The sequence below is a fragment of the Malus sylvestris genome, chromosome 8, assembly GCF_916048215.2.
Source record: "Malus sylvestris chromosome 8, drMalSylv7.2, whole genome shotgun sequence".
NCBI classification, from domain to species: domain Eukaryota; kingdom Viridiplantae; phylum Streptophyta; class Magnoliopsida; order Rosales; family Rosaceae; genus Malus; species Malus sylvestris.
Window position 1 is genome coordinate 16,596,983 of NC_062267.1, and position 17,826 is coordinate 16,614,808.

A 17,826-nucleotide genomic window follows, 5' to 3' on the forward strand; every position below is an offset into this window, starting at 1 on the left:
TCCGGCTAGATATCCCAATTCCTTTCCCATTCTGTTCCTGGTCATCTAACAAGCCAAATTCATTTTTGATTCTTTATTTGGACTTCAAAACAAGTAACAACTTCTCTCCAACTAGGATTCCTCTTTCTTGTGTAATTCCTTACCTTCCAACCCTCAACTTTAATTTCTCTAGATTTTAGCACATGTTTAACACCTTTTAAACACCAAAACGTCCATCCCATATGCTATCCAATCCAAGTCCAAAACTGCTCCAAATTGCTCCATTTAACTATTTATTGTCCTCTTTACCAACTGGACCTACAATAAAACGAAAATAACTTAAATTACTATAATAAATGGAAATTAACTAAGTAAGTGCAAAGAAATAAGATAACAAAGTCGCATAAATATGCTCCTATCATTCATCCACACTCAAAACTCCACCCATTCTATACACTCTAACATCACCGAAGGCTCATCCCGACAGGCTGTTCTTGGAGAAGTTCAACATCAGAATTGCTTCAAGGGTTTCCTCTCTCTTTGATTTAGTTTCACTCATGTTGTGTATTTCCAATTTCATCTCTATGAACATGATGTGTAACTAAATTCATAGCTATGGATTTCGATGTAACCTTGCACAATTAACCCATGTTTTTATGTTAAAATATTCAATTCACCAATCTGTCTCTTGTTTCATTCATTGAATCTTTTGTTAAATTTGTTTGTTAATTTTAATGATTGATCACCATTAGGTTTTCTTACAGATCATTTGGTCAAGATTATAGTAAGACATGTGAATGAATGAAGAGAATGCTATGCAAACATCCTACCATGTATTTTCTTTGGTTCTTTAACGTTTTCTTGCATGCTAAAGACTCTTAATTTGGAACCGAAGTTGAACATCCCAATTAGGTTGTAGATTAGGAGAATTTGATCAAAACCACACATCATATGGTTGATCATATATATGTAAAACGAACTCTGGAAACAAGTTGGTAATTGAATACGATTTAACTTTGTAAACATGGAATTGGTTTTGTAATGGTAAACTCGAAATCCCTGGACCCATCCTCATCGTTTCTTAATCAACATATCATTCATTGTTACATTTTTCTTGCATTTTTAGTTATTCTTATTAACAGCACAAAACCTACATTCAATTTGTTATTTTCATTGTTTAGTTAGAGTTCTTTCAAGGCTAGTAATTTATAAAGGTCTAATCAGTCCCTGTGGTTTGATACCCTTACTTGTGCCATTATACTAACCATTTATTGTACTCGGAAGGAACACAACAAAATTATGGCATCGTTGCTTGGGACTGATTTTAGCCCCCTATAATTGCTTGTTCTTCAAACCTTATCTATTTTCATTTTTAGTTTAGATTTCTAAATTTCATTTTTTTTCTTTCTATTTCTTAGGTAGTATATGTCCGATAAACTTACTAAGATAGGCCAAAGACTTGAACATATAAAGAGCAACACTTTTGAGAACTTTCTATCAACTAGTGCTCAAATTAATCGTGAAGAAGAGGACGATCAATCTTCTAGATCAGCGAGGGTTGGTTAATGGCTTTAGCACCTGGTTCGCTCACTACTTGGGATGCCGTAGCTAAGAAATTTTTGAAGAAATTTTTCTCTACTCGAAAGACAACTACTTTGAGAAGGCAAATCTTCAACTTTACACAATATGATGGAGAACCTTTCAATGAATGTTGGGAGCATTTTAAAGGGCTTTTGCTCAATGTCCACACCATGGGTTACCTTTTTTCTTACAAATGCAATTTTTTTATGATAGATTAACCCAAACATGTCAATCTACTGTTGACAATGCAGCAGGTGGAGCTTTGAAGAAAAAGAATGCTCAAGAGTCATATAATATCTATGAGATGTTGGGATCTAGTGCTAAACACAAAGATACAAGAGGTATATGAGTTGGAGTGTATGAAATGAGCTCTAATAATGATCTTGCATTGCAGGTGGCTGGTTTGGAAAAGAAGCTTGATTTTGTGCTCAATATGGAGCCTAAGATAACTGAGGTGTGTGCCATTTGCAACATACCAGGTCATCCTATTTATCAATGCTCAAGTAATGAGGCTTATCCCGAATTCATCCAAGAGCAAGTGAATCTCATGAACTCTTACAAATTATAGGCCACGAAATGACCCATTCTCTAATACATACAACCTTGGTTAGAGAGATCATCCCAATCTCTCATGGAAAAATAACAATCAGTTTCAAAATTTCCAACCAAAGCATGCTAATACACTTGAAGATACAGTCAAATTGCTAGCCTAAAACACCGTTCAATTCTAGCAAACTACCAATAGTACTCTCCAACAACATTTGGCTGCTTTATTGATGTGAAACTAGCACACAAATTAAACCCTCTTTTAATATTTGTAGTATGTGTAAGTAGGGATCGTTCTAGGCCGGGGATTAGGAGGGACTGCTAATCAACTCAAATTAGACTCAATTATACTTAACTAGACTTAAAAACACTAAACTAGACTCTTATGACACGAGACTGACTCAAACTACTCAAAACTACACAAAACAAATAAATTGACTCAAAACTAACACTAAGGATGACTTTGGATGAAATTTGAACTAAAAAGACTCAAAACATTAAAAAGACACCAGTTGGACAGATTCTAACCTAAAACACGAAATAGAAAGGGGGGTTGGTTTTTGGACGAATTTAAGACTTAAACTAAATTGCTTGCAGAAAACAAACTAATTGCTATGAATTTAGGGTGTTTTAAGAGGTGAATGGCTAGCTAGAAGGCCCTTCTCCACACATGACACATATACATACGAATCAATTTCCAGTTATTCTTCCTATAAACCATGAATGAAAATGCCATAAATTAACTGTGAACATCACTAATTAACCCTCAGATTTTCCTAAGTTCATTGAATTGGACTCAGTGTTGCAACCAAATTATTCTTATCAAGTTCCCTACACGAATAGCACGATAGAGATACATATCAAAGATCATTAAGTTCTATGAAAATCATAAGCATTGACAAGGTATTCGTAACTATGAACAACATGATACTCTTGCCAGGAATTTTACTTAACACGATCATGACCAGTGACCTCCACTACTCGTAAAGATAAGTTCATAACTATTAGGTGAAACTCCCTTATATTTTAGCATCAAATTCATGCATGCAAACTAAGTGTGCACCCTTAATCAACATACAAGAATAAGTTCTTAATTAAACAGTTAAGCAAATTGCATTCAGGATTCATGGATTAATAACTGAAAGTAATCAATTCATATGCAATATATGTTCATGGCTTTGAATTCATCTCTAGCCAAAACGAGTTTAGTTCTTCATGTCCACACTTAAACAAAGATAATTTAAATTAAACATTGAAAACAAAAGATAAAATACACCTAAGAATGCTCCAGCAATCCAATGGTCTTGAATGGCAAGGCACGGCAAAGGGTCTCATCTCCTTTCTCCTTGCAAAGCTGCGGCACAAGAAGGATTTTCTGTGTATGATGGATGTGTGGTGTTTGGTGTGAAATTGTGGTGAGAAATGGGTAAATTCTGAGTGCTGTGGGAATTGTATTTATAGGGAGAAGGGAAGGCACGGCATAGGTTGAGAAGGAAGGGAATTAGGACTCCAAATTAGCAAGGAAAGATGACACTTCTCATCAGATTCCATGGAGGAAACTGAGTAGTCTTTGCATTAGGAAATACAGCTTCTAGAAGGGCTAGGTGTGGCACCAATTTAAGGATAGGGTCTTGGCTTCTAGAAACCTGATTTGTAGGTGCTTGAATGTGAAATTGATCCCCCATTTCAGTTGGAATTAAGGTAGGATAAGATTAGGAAAGGATAAGATAAGATAAGGTTAGTTTGGATAAGATAAGGTTGGATAATATTTTGGATAATGTTCCTTCTTTTTAGCTGATTCCTTATGTTCTTTGTCTTGACTTTATTTTCTTTATCTTTTCAGCATATTCCTAGCCTCTTGAACTTCAAAAATGTCCATCCACCTTGCTCCATGCATGTGTTATCCATTCTTGGCCCAAAACTGCTTCAAAATGCTCCAAATTGCACTTTCTTGCCAACTTTGTCATTCGAACCTAAAAACACACGAAAATAGCTTAAATCACTATGATAAACAGAAAATTAGCTATGAAAATGCAAGAAAACATGCTGACTAAGTCGCATAAATATGCTCCTATCATCTAACTAAAATTAAGACACAATTAGGTCAGATTGCCGATGCTTTGAGTCAAAGAGAGCTGGGAAGTTTCCGAGACAATCAATGATACTTCAAAGGAACCAAGAGCAAGCCAAAACAATTATTACACTTAGAAGTGGTAAGGTTATTAATAATGGAGTTGGCAATGAAGTTACTAATGAATTTGATCATGTGAATATAGGTGCAACTTAAGAAGAGAATGAGAAACCAAATGACGAACCAAGCAATGTCACTTCTTCATTTGAATCACCAAATCTCCACAAGGTTGAAAAACCTTACACTCCTCCTCCCACCCCATTTCCTAGAAGACTTGCCAAAAGCAAGCATGATAAGTCATTTAAAGAAATTTTTGATATTTTAAGTAAAGTGAATGTTATTTTACCATTGCTTTATGTCTCCAACAACTATAAGAGGAAGTATGGACCTAATGAGAAGGTGATAGTGTCTGAAAATGTGAGTGTTGTGCTTCAAAGAAAGCTCCCACCAAAACTCAAAGATCCAAGCAGTTTTTCTATCAATGTCACTATTGGAGACAAGTTAGTTGACAAGGCTATGCTCGATTTGGGTGCTAGCATCAATCTAATGCCCTATTTAGTGTATTTTCAACTAGGTTTGGGGGATTTGAAGGCAACAACCATTTCATTGCAACTTGTTGATTGATCAGTGAAATATGCAAGAGGTATAGTTGAAGATATCTTAGTTCAAGTTGACAAACTAATTTTGCCTGCTGATTTTGTAGTTTTGGACATGGAAGAGGCTCCTATAGATGGTCGTGAGTTACTAATTTTGCTTGCGAGACCTTTTATGGCCACTAGAAAGACTATACAATTCAAAGTGTTTGAATCTCTTTCTTACCCTTCTAGTTCACTTGATTGTTGTTCGATTGATGTGTTTGATACACTTGTTCAGTGTTCTAAAAAAGGGCCTAGGCGGCGCCTAAGTACTAGGCAGGTTGGAATCGAGGCAATTTTGTGCAAAACGGCTAAAAAAATCAGGTTGGCTCTAGGCGGCCCTCGGCGGTGCCTAGGAGGGCTAGGCAGTGCTAGGCGGCTGGGCGATTTTTATTAAGCCTAAGTTCAAAGTTCTAACCCGTGCCTGATGCGAAATATATAAGCACACAAATTAAACCCTCTTTTTATCAATTGTAGCAAAATACGTAAGTAGGGATCGTTCTAGGCCGGGGATTAGGAGGGATTGCAAAATCACTTGGAATTGACTCAAAAACGTAAAAACAAGTTTAAAACACTAACTAGACTCAAATAATGTAAAACTATAACTTAAAACACCAAAACAAACCAAAAGACTCAAAATAACACAAAAACACTCAAAACTGCCTTAAAACCACTTTCTGGGCAATTTTGAACTCTAAACAAGATTTTGACGAAAATAGGTTTTAACTTGACTCAAAACACTTAAAAACACAAACTAACACACTTTCTAACTAATTTGACACTTGTAAACAAAGGGGGATTTGGTTTTTACGAAATTGAAAACAAAATATAAACTTGTAAATCAAAACAGATTTTAAAACGAATTTGGTTTAAATGAATGGATGGAAAGCTAGCTAAGGGGTTCATCTCCACACATGTTATACTTGCATTCAAAACGATTTCCAATTGCTTTTCAATAACTCATGAATTCTCAACCCCAAGTTAATTAGGTCCGCTTAAATTAACCTTCAGATTTTCCTAACGTTATTGAATTGGATGATTGCATACGACAACCCAAAGCATTCCCCACAAGTCCTCTACATGATTGCATAATAGAGATACAAGCAAGAATCATTAAGTTCTATGAAAACCATAAGCATTGACGAAGCACTTGTTACTATGATTGCATGAAACTTATGCCAAGAATTTACTTAACGCGATTGAGATCATCAACCTTTACTACTTGTGAATATAAGTCCATAACGATTAGGTGAAATTTCCTTATATCCTAGCATTCAACTTATGCATGATAATTAAGCGTGCACTCTCAACCAACACACACAAATCAATGTAATTCACATAGATAAGTAAATTGAATTCACAACTTATGAAACGTAATTAGAAGTAATCAAATCATATCGCAAGCATAAACATGTATTTCGAATCCCCCCCTAGCCAAGGGGGGGTTTAGTTCCTCATACACACAAAACAAAGAGAATTGAATTTAAACATTGAAATCAAAGGAAAAGAAACACCTAGAAATTCCAGCGACGCGAACTTGAATTGCATGAACTTCCAAGCTTCCTTCTCCTCCTCCTTGGTGCGGCAAGGGTCTAGGGACAGGTTTAGGGCCTTAGGTGTATGGATGAATGGTTATGGAAGGATGTAGTAGTGTTTAGGGGAAGGGGATGGTGCGGCAAGAACTTAAAAACTAGGGAGAAGGGTGTTTGGTGGCTGCGGCAAAGGTGTGGAGAGGTTTGGGCGAATTTCTGATTTTGTGGAGTGAATTATGAAAATGAGAGGTGGTGAATTCGGCCAAGGGGGTTTATGAGTATTTATAGGCACTTAAAAACCCTAGGTAAATCAGATATGGACTTGAATAACCCAAATCCATAAGGAAAGAGGCTTAAAAATCAGATTTAAAAGGGGAAAAGACCTCCTAGGTGCGGCAGGTTTAGATAAGGTAAGATAAGGCTTTTAGAAAGCCTTGCAAGGCAAGGAAATAGGTTATAGATAAGGTTATGCACGGCAAGGAAGGATAGGGTTTCTAGAAACCCTCCAAAACAAGGGAAAATGCACGGCATACTTCTAAGACAAGGATAAGGTGTCCTAAAGTGTTTGGGACTCCTCTTTCTTCTTGGAAACCTTCTCCTTCTTCAACTTGGAATACTTCTTTGTTGCTGAAAATCAAGGCCAATTAGGGTTCACTTTCCCACTTCAAGTAGGAAACCTTGTTTGAGTAGGAAACTTCATTCGTCTAGGAATCCATCTTCAACTAAGAATCCTTGATTGATTAGGACACCTTCTTGGACTAGGATTTCATCTTCAGTTTGGCTCTTTCCTACTTCAACTAGGAATCCTTGCTTAAGTAGGAATCATCATCTTCAAATCTTCATTTTCGTCCAAAGTTCTAACCCGTGCCCTGCACTTTCTTTTACTCTGTCTAATTTCACAAACAAAAACAAAACCAAGCTGTCGTCGTCTCGCTCAAACTCTCAACTGCAGTGCACAACGCTTGTAAGGGATTGTGCTTCCAGCCTCCAAGACCAAGTGCTTGCGAATCTCGATTGTGCTTCCAATAGCTTTGCCGATTTCACCTCAGGCAAGAATACAGGTAATCTTTCCATCTTCTTCCCTTTTCTCTTCTTTTCCTATCTTATAGTGTCATGGGTAAAGAAAAAATGTTACTAGTGAATTTCTGCAGTCGTCTGTGATGATGAGAGAAGATAGTCGTATGTGAAGATGAGAGAAGAAAGAGTGCGAAGAGAGAGAGAGAGAGAAAGAGAGATAAATATTTCAATATGGTGGTGCAAGTTGCGGGATCTCAAATCCGCGGAGCTGATGGTTTTAATTTTGAAAACCATGGACTTTGATGGTTTTAATAATGAAAACCACCCAAGGTGGACATATGATGTGAAAAGGCAGAGGTTTGGTGGACGGGTTGATGGTTTGAATAATAAAAACAACCCATTATGTGGGCTTTTTATATTTTTAGAAGTTTGGTATATATGTTGTGTGTGGGTGTGTGTATAAATCTTATATAAAGTATAAATTATTTAGATAATTTTTTTTTCCTAGGCAAGCATATCATATATTTGACATAAAACATTCACATATGTATGTTCTTCTATAAGAAATAACATGTTAGTAAATAATTCTTTACATTTGATATAGTAAATTTAATTAATTCATAAAATATATAAGAAATTTACCTAAATCCGCCTAAGCTGCCTAGGCGCCCGCCTAGACCCTACCTAGCCACCTAGGTGCCTGACTAGCGCCTAGTGTTTTTTAGAACCTTGCACTTGTTTTCTCTAAGTTTTTGCAGACACAATCTAATGATTCATTACAATTTGTTTTGAGTCAATCTCAAGATGATTTTGACGAAGAATCTGCACTCATGGAAGTGGCGGCTGCCTTGGAAGCATTAAACGTTGGAAGTATGCCGACAAAGCCACTTATTTGATGTAATAGCTTTTGGAATACTTATTGTATTAAACTATTATATGTTTAATGAAGGGTAAAGCTTATTGTTAATCACTATTTATTGTATCATGTGTTTAAGCAATAAGGGAATCCAAGGAAAGTATTTAATCTGAGAGAAGTAATCTAAGTAAGATAGATTAAAGACCTTTCTCTTATGTTCATTCCTAAAACGTTCCTAGCCATAGGATTGCCAATTGGGCATTGACAATCCGCTAAGGTTAGTATGTGTTATGTCAACTCAAGCGTGAGTATGACTAGTCTCAAGTCATTTAGTGTTGGACACTAAGACAAACACGTAGGTGCTCGAAAGGGTAATCGAGTACACTGAACAACGATCAAAAGAGAGTTCGAACATACATGTCATGTAAGAACTCGTTAGTTGCAATATGCAAAGTAGTCCTTTGACCTGAGGCATCATAGATGTCTAATGGTTAGGTCCTTGATCTTTGATGATGTCAAAGGCATTCCATCGAGAGTGTCCACAACATTGTTGGGGTCAAGATATCTAGTCATGTAGGCATATGAATACACAACAAGGGATCCCTAACCTTCCATGGTGGAGGGAGAATACTCTAAGATATGATTCAGGAGTCTTTGGCCAAAGCATATGAATATGACTTAGGAAGTTTGTTCCAAATCATATTCAATTGAATCATATAAAGAAGTATCACATTGGATAGTAGACATGAAACAAACTATCACTCAAACAATGTGATTAAGAGTATTGTATTAGAAAATGACCGTATTGCATTGTAATTGTAACTGGATAGATTCTCCAACCACTTCTACTTAGCTTGGGTAGCCATGACATACTGCTAGGTGTCAGTCATGGTTTGTGGAAGCCCTGAAGATTAGCAAATACTAATCTTCAACAAAGGGAGAATTGAAATGTTGTTTCAATTCACAATCGATCGTTAAGAGTAACAATTGCCCACTGCCTCGCTAATTGGAACCTAATGGATCGTACACCGAGTGATATGATATTAAATAGCACTCAAATTAACTCTCTTTTTATCAATTGTAGTAAGTATGTAAGTAGGGATCGTTCTAGGCCGGGGATTAGGAGGGATTGCTAAATCACTTGAAAACTGACTCAAATACGTAAAAACAAGTTTAAAACACTAAACTAGACTCAAAGAATGCAAAACTAAACTTTAAAACACTAAAACAAACCAAAAGACTCAAAACAGCAAATAAACACTCAAAACTGTCTTAAAAACACTTTCTGGGCAGTTTTGAACACTAAGGAAGAAATTGGACGAAAATTGGTTTTAACTTGACTCAAGACACTTAAAAACACAAACTAAATTGATTTCTAACTAATATGACTCAACAAAGTAAATGGGGATTGATTTTGGACGAATTTAAAAACAAAACAAAACTTTGTAAACTAGAACAGATTTTAAAACGAATTTGGTTTAAATGAATGGATGGAAAGCTAGCTAAGGGGTTCATCTCCACACATGTTATACTTGCATTCAAAACGATTTCCAATTGCTTTTCAATAGCCCATGAATTCTCAACGCCCCAAGTTAATTAGGTCCGCTTAAATTAACCTTCAGATTTTCCTAACGTTATTGAATTGGATGATTGCATACGACAACCCAAAGCATTCCCCACAAGTCCCCTACATGATTGCATAATAGAGATACAAGCAAGAATCATTAAGTTCTATGAAAACCATAAGCATTGACGAAGCACTTGTTACTATGATTGCATGAAACTTATGCCAAGAATTTACTTAACGCGATTGAGATCATCAACCTTTACTACTTGTGAATATAAGTCCATAACGATTAGGTGAAATTTCCTTATATCCTAGCATCAAATTCATGCATGCAAATTAAGTGTCGACCCTCAACCAACATACACAAATCAGTTTTAATTCTTGTAGATAAGTAAATTGAATTCACAACTTATGAAACGCAATTAGAAGTAATCAAATCATATAGCAAGCATAAACATGGTTTCGAATCCCCCCCCTAGCCAAGGGGGGGTTTAGTTCCTCATACTCGCAAAGCAAAGATACATAAATTTAGAAATTAAAATCCAAAGAAAGAAAACACCTAGAACGCTCCAACTTGGCAGCAAGCGCATCCAAGAATTCGCCTTCCTCCTTGCTACGGCAGAGAACTTTAGAACAGATTTTTGGGTGGTATTTATGGTGTAGAATGGATGGGGAATGGTATGGAAAGGTGTAAGGTTGATGGGTGGTGCGGCTAGGGATGATTTTGGGCAGAAAATATGGAATATGGTGGTGGAAAGGTGCGGCAAAGAGAGCCTCTTTGTTTCTGACGTGAATGATGTATATGGGAGGTGATATCTCCAGCCAAAAGGGTTTAATGAGTATATATAGGCACTTCAAAACCCTAGCAATCAGATTAGGGTTTCTAGAAGCCCAAATCCACCAGAAATTAGGTTAAAACAATCAGATTTTTAGTGGGAATAAGGCCTAAGGTGCGGCTAGGGTTAGGGTTTAGAGATGGGCCTTCTAGAATGCCTTGCAAGGCAAGGAAATCAGATATTCTAGAGGCCTAGGTGCGGCTAGGGTTAGGGTCCACAAGGAATTAGGGTTTAGGTCATCTAAAAGCCCAAAGCCAAGAATAGAAACTCTCGAAAATGGAAACCTCCAAGAATAGAAACTTCCAACTTTAGAAACTTTGGTTTCCAAATCTGAATTCTTTGTTCTTCACTTTCATTTCTTCATTTCTTAAGCTCCTTTGACCTTCAAACTCGTCCATTCCTTGTGCTCCATTAGCATACACTCCATTCCAGCTCAATTTTGCTCTAAAATGCTCCATTTTGCACTTCTTTGCATACTTCGTCTCTAAACCTGAAATTGCACGAAAATGACTTTAAACACTAAAATAACTAAAGAAAAACAACATAAATGCTTAAGAACAAGCCAACTAAGTCGCATAAATATGCTCCTATCACCGAGTAAGGATGAAAGTGAAGAAATATAAATGAGATGGATAAGCAATTAAATGGTTTAATTGAGAATGGTCAAGATTAATTAATTAGTTAATTAATTTTACGAAAGGTTCGTATTAGGCTTTTAAGTTGGTTTTGGGTTTCGGGGCCCAAAAGTGTTTTGGTCCACAAGGCCCATTATGTTTAAGTTGTATGACAACTAAAACAAAATGGGCAATTAGTCCAATAACAAAGACAAGGCTGGCCATAAGGGTAAGTGGATGCAAACTTGAATTAATTACAAGTTTGCCGTTCACATGTGATGCTGTATAAAGTCAACTTTATAGCTTTTTCTCATTAGGGTTTTCTTGAGGCAAAGAAGAGAAACATTTTCTCTCTTTTTCTCTAAAAGGAGGCTGGCCACTTAGGGAAGAATTAGCTAGCAATCTTTTCTTCTCTAAGTCATCCATTTCATCTTCACACCTTATCCTTGGTGTGGAGACTTAGAGACACCAAATCTTTGGTGTTCTTGGAGATCCTTTCCTCACATCCTCAAGGAGCAAAGGATAATCAAAAGGAAGAAAAACACAAGGAATATCCAAAGAGCTAGGAGGTGACTTGAAGGCCCTCCACTTGGGTGAATCCCTTGCGTAAACAAGGATGAGCTTCAAGGGTAATGAATCTCTAAATCCTTCCTTCTCTTTAATATTGTTAAAGAGTCTTGTGGTTCACCATTCACTAGGCTTTGAAAGTCATGGGTTTTAGAATTTTTTTTTTAATGCATGCCTACTTTAATGTGTTATTAGTTTGCATATGTGTTCAAATGTTCTCACATGTTCTTAGCTAGGACAAAATTTTCCTTCATTAAAACCATATCCCTCTACTATTTCATGTCTTATAGAGTCATTACAACCATTGGCCACACATATAATCCCTTCCATTGTTAAACCTCCAAAACTTGAACTTAAACCACTTCAACCACATCTAAAATATGCTTACCTCGTTGAATTTGAAACTTTCCCAGTTATCATAGCATCTGACCTCAATCCATTGGAAGAAGATAAACAAATTAGGGTGTTAAAAGAGTGAAGGGAAATTGTGAGATTTCATGTGGGATTTCTAGTGACTAGCATGCATATACAATTCAAAATTTATATACGAAAGCAACGGAAGCATGTTATCAAATAATATCAAAGCTATAGTCATGCAAATCCCCTTCAAGATGCATAGGTTTATGTATGATGCATCAAAAACAATTTATTGAAGAACAAAGTGTAGGAGTAGTTTTATACCTCTTGATCTAGACTTTAGACCAAAGATGGACCACCTCCAAGCCCTTTGTTGTTGGAACTCCTTGAGCCTAGCCTCCTTCCTTGCCTCCTCCACTTTGTTAGAATGAGTGCTCCTTGGTTCTCCTTAAGTCTCCAAAGTTGAAGACCTCTAAAGATCCTCACCCACTAGAGTAGTGAGAAGGATGAAGGAATAACCAAACGGGTGAGAAGATGATTAGCTAAACCCCCCTTTGGTAGCCGACCCTTTGAATGTTGAGAGAGATATTTTCTTTTTTTTCTCTTTTTGTTGTTTTAACACTTCAAAAAACCCTGATGAAACTTTGTGCTATAAAGTTCCTTTTATAACCAAAAAGAAACAAGTCACCATTTGACTCTCTCTCTCCCTCCTTTGGCCGGCCCCTTTAGTGTTGTTTGGGCTTTGGGCTTTTATTATTTCAAGTCATCCTATGCTTGAATAAAAGCCCAATGGGTTTAGGCCCAATGGGCCCAATTAGACCCGAACTTTTCTTTAAGCCCAAAACGATCTTTTATCGCTTTTATGATTTCATTAGACATTCTAATTAATCACAACACTTAATTAATCCAATTAATTATTTCCATCATCCATTAGTTACTCACTACAAGAGTGTATTGGTGAACAATCATTTTCGGTTCTAATTAGCAAGGCAGTGAGGTGATTGGCACCAATCCAATTGATTATTTTTAATCCAATCACTTAGTGAATTAAAACTTACTTTTAATTCACCTTCTTCTTTGACGACTACATTTAATCATCTAGAAGAACTCACAAGTCATGAGTGACATCTAACCATATATCATGGCTACCCAAGTTAATGTAGAATTTGTTCGGAGAACCTATTCAGTTGGAATTACAATGTAATTCGATCCTTCTCTAAAACAATACTCTCAATCACATTACTAGGGTATGGATATATTATGTCAAACCCCTAATGTGATTATTCCTTCTTATATGATTCATTTGAGTCGTATAGGAACGCTTTCCTTTATTACACTCGATACTTCGGCCGAAGATTCCCGAATCATATCTTAGAGTATTCATCCTCTCTTAACGAGGATTAGAGATTCCTTGTTGCGCATTCACTTGCCTCCATGACTAAGTGGCTTAACCCCAACTATGCCGTGGACACCCGCGGATGGAGTGACTTTGACATAATCAAAGATCAAGTACCTAACCACAACACAACTATGATGCCTCAGGTCAAAGGACTACTTACATTATTCCAACCATTAGAGTTACTTGCTTGACATGTGAGTAGACCTCCATGCAAGTACTCTCGTTCGATCGTGTTCAGTGAACTCATTCCCTTAATGAGCACATACATACCTGTCTTAGTGTCACTACACGAATGGGACGAGACTTTCCATCCTTCCAATTGAAGCGGACATAGTATGTACCGGTCTATGCATTGTCAGTATCCCTCCGACAATCCTATGACCAAGAACCTTTTGGACATGATGGTTATGTGAAGAAGGTCTCTATAGTCTAACATCATTAGATTACTTCTTCCATCAATCCATTGTCCATGGATTCACTATTTAGGACATATATCGTGTGTTGAGATAGTCCTAATTAGTATCTTTGCCATTTGATGTACAAGAATCATCTATACATCCATTCATTGTCCTGAAAGGTTTCTTTCAAAGATGGACTTTCAGGGTATATTTCCAACAATCTCCCACTTGCACTAAAGTCAATCACTAGTGTATCTCATAGATGTTGGAAATGTGCCCTAAAACCAATCATATGATGATACTTTACGGACATTTCACATGTTAAACTAATCTAGTTTAATATCAAGGGCAAAGATTATTGTTTGAGCCGTCTCATATAAATGTTATACGCCTAAACGATAAGTCCAAGGAATATGTGATTGGGAGAATGCGATATAAAGAAGTTAGATTCATGAGACCATTCTTTCGTAGACACATCCTAAACGTTCCTGATCATAGGATTGCCAATTGGGCATTGACAGTCCGTTAAGATCAGTACGTGCTGTGTCTTCTCTCAGGGAGAGTGACTAGTCTCGAGTCATTGGTGTGTGTGACATCAAGACAAGCATGTAGGTGCTCAATAATGAATGAGTCCACTGAACACGATCAACGAGGAGTTCTCATACTCATGTCACATGAGAACTCATGGTTGGGATAATGCAAAGTAGTCCTTTGACCTGAGGCATCATAGTTGTCTTGTGGTTAAGTCCTTGATCTTTGATTATGTCAAAGTCACTACATCAGGCGGGTGTCCACGGCATCGTCGGGGTTAAGCCACTTAGCCATGGAGGCAAGTGAATGCGTAACAAGGGATCTCTAACCTTCAAACCGTTTGAGGGAGAATACTCTATGATATGATTAAAAATCTCTAGCCAGAGTATGAATGATATTTAGGAAGTCGTTACAAATCACATTCAAGGTAATCATATAAGCACACGAATCACATTGGATAGTAGACATGAATAAACTATCAATCCAAACAATGTGATCAAGAGTATTGTATTAGAGAAAGACCGTATTGCATTGTAATCCTAAACTGAATAGGTTCTCCACCTCTTCTGATTAGCTTGGGTAACCATGACATACTGCTAGGTGTCACTCATGGTTTGTGGAAGCCCTAAACGTGTATAATCACTAAAGGGAGAATTGAAAGTAAGTTTCATTTCACAATCGATTTGAAATGGTTTTAATCGCCCATTGCCTCGCTAAAAAGAACCTAATGGATCGTACACCGTGTAAGGTGGAGATTGAAGAAACAATGGAGATGAGTAAGAATAATTAAATGGTTTAATTATTTATGGCAAGGATTAATTAATATGTTAATTAATCAAACGAATAAGTTCGTTAAAGACCTCGGGATAGTTTTGGACCTTAAGGCCCAATGGGCTTCGAACGTCAAGCCCATTGACTTAAGTTGTATGACAACTTAATGAATAATGATTCACAAAGGCCCAATTAGCCCAATAATACCCTAAGGCCGGCCATTTAGAGATGGAGTGAGTTTTGGACTTCTTTACAAGTTTGCCACTCCAATGAATTAAGGTATAAATATGACTTTATAGCCAAAATTCATTTAGGGTTTCTTTTGGAGAAAATTGGAGAGAACATGTCTCTCCCTTTCTCTCTAAAGAGGCCGGCCTCCTTGGAGGGTGTAGCTAGCAATCCTACTACTCCAAGGTCACTCATTTCTTCTCCAATCTAACCTTGGTGAAGAGACTTAGAGGTTCTCAATTTTGGGAACTTGGAGAACCATTTCATCCATCCAAATCCATAGATCTAAGATTCAAGGAATGAAGGCCCTCTCTTTGGGTGATTAGCCTTTGCTTATGCAAAGAGGAATCTACAAAGGTATAATTTCTCAACTCACTTTGATTTGAGTTGAGTCTTGGTTCACCAATCTACTAGGCTTTGAATTTCATGGGTAATGTTTTGTTTTTGAGTGCGTGCAAGCATGATTCCGCCTTTTAATTGTTAATTGCATGCTATAGATGTTGCTTAAATGAACATGTTTTTCATAAAATTTCCTTCAAGTGGTATCAGAGCCTAGGTCTAGTAGTTGGTGAATCCTTTTGGGTTTTGTATTATCATAGTTTATGATTTGAATGTTGTAATTGTTACAAGCTTTATTCTTGCTTCTTTGAATGTAAATTTTGTTAGAAAATTTGCCATCTCAAATGTTGTAGATGTAGTTCATATGAGCATGAATATTGGAGCTAAAATTTGGTGCCATGATTTTGGGAAAATTCGGCCAAATCCAAAGGGTGGATTTTTGGGTTCTTGTTTGACTTGTTAAAAGTGTTTTAAAGTGACTTTTGGAACCCCTAAGTACCCTAGGATGTTAGCCCCATTTTGAGTGATGAAAATTTGAGTTTTATTGAGTGAAAATGTTCATGGAGCTCTTATGGGTTTTCATGGATGTTCTTCATTGTTCTTGATGTTCTTGCCAAGAACATAAAGTTTGGTGTTTTGATTCAAAGTTTTGGTTAATTTCATAAAGTCTTTGTTTTGTGCTTTATCAAATGTTTAATGTGATTGAAATTGTGTAAGGTTATAGAAATGTTGATGGATGTGTAAGAAGTACTTCTCTTACACACACACCAACTTATTTCCACTTGCATGGTTCCACTTGCAAGGCTTTATGAATTTGTTGAAAAAAAATTTCCAAATTTTTGTAGACTTATCTTTTCTCTCTTTTCTCTCTTTTCTCTCTTTTCTCTCTTTTCTCCCTAAAACCGGCCACCCTATTAAAATAGGGTATTTTTGGGGCTTTTATGCAATTACATAAAGTTTTAATACTTTTGTGTATTTGTATTTTGACCCGAAAGTTTACGTTTTGACGTTAAGGCCTAAAAACGCTAAAGGACAAATTGTTTTGCTCCTTTAATGAAGCTTTTATATTTATTGAAATTTTTGGGTTCTAGTTGTAATTACATGAAGTTGTGGACTTTTGTGTTTTTACAAAGTGACCCCAAAAGTTTGTGTTTTTACAATATGGCCCAAAAGTTGAGGTTATTGCATTTTGGCCCAAATTAAGTTGAGAACAAAATTGTTTTGTCTCTTCAAATGAGAATTGGATTTTCATTTCATTTAGCTCCATTTAAATCAATTTTATGGATACAAAAACCAAATGAAAATGTTGCATTCAAGTTTAATTAGTTAAAGCGTTAATTAATTAAATGGTGATTATGAACCTAAGTCTACGATAATTGAGCTATGTGAAAGGCCGTTTCAAATTTGTTTGAATCATGGGAATGTGTAGATTAGATTTTGGTTGTAATTTGATTTGATCAAATGTTGTAAAAGAGCATAAGCTCTTCTTTACTTTAAAGTAATTTGTTTTATTCAAATGTTGTAAAGAGCATAAGCTCATCTTTACTTTGAAGTACTCCTTTCTTATATTATTTGATATGCATGAAAATGGAGTAGAGGGTCCAACGCCCCTAAGACAACACGCCTTAATGTGATTAAACGCGTAACTAAAATCAATCACCATCCCTAGACCGAGATTCAACACTAGGCTCGTGTTGAATCTAATCAAAGGTTCATAGTCATCCTAAGGCCCTAAGGCAACTATATAGTCCATCAAATGAATGCAAAGTTTATGTTAGTAGTATCATATACTCTTGCTTTAAAAACCGTTTTATAAGCATAGTGGGAGTATTATATACAACTAAATTCAATCAAATGGACCAATTGTTGTAATAGGACCAAAATTGTTTTAATAAAGATTAAAATGAATATTTATATGTGATGAGACCTAAAACCCTCAACC

The 17,826-nt window shown here is 36.4% G+C and overlaps 1 pseudogene; it reads right to left on the bottom strand.

The window, feature by feature from the left end:
* Nucleotides 1-1,631: 1,631 nt before the first annotated feature.
* On the bottom strand, nucleotides 1,632-1,737 carry LOC126633636 (small nucleolar RNA R71; annotated as a pseudogene).
* Nucleotides 1,738-17,826: the final 16,089 nt, after the last annotated feature.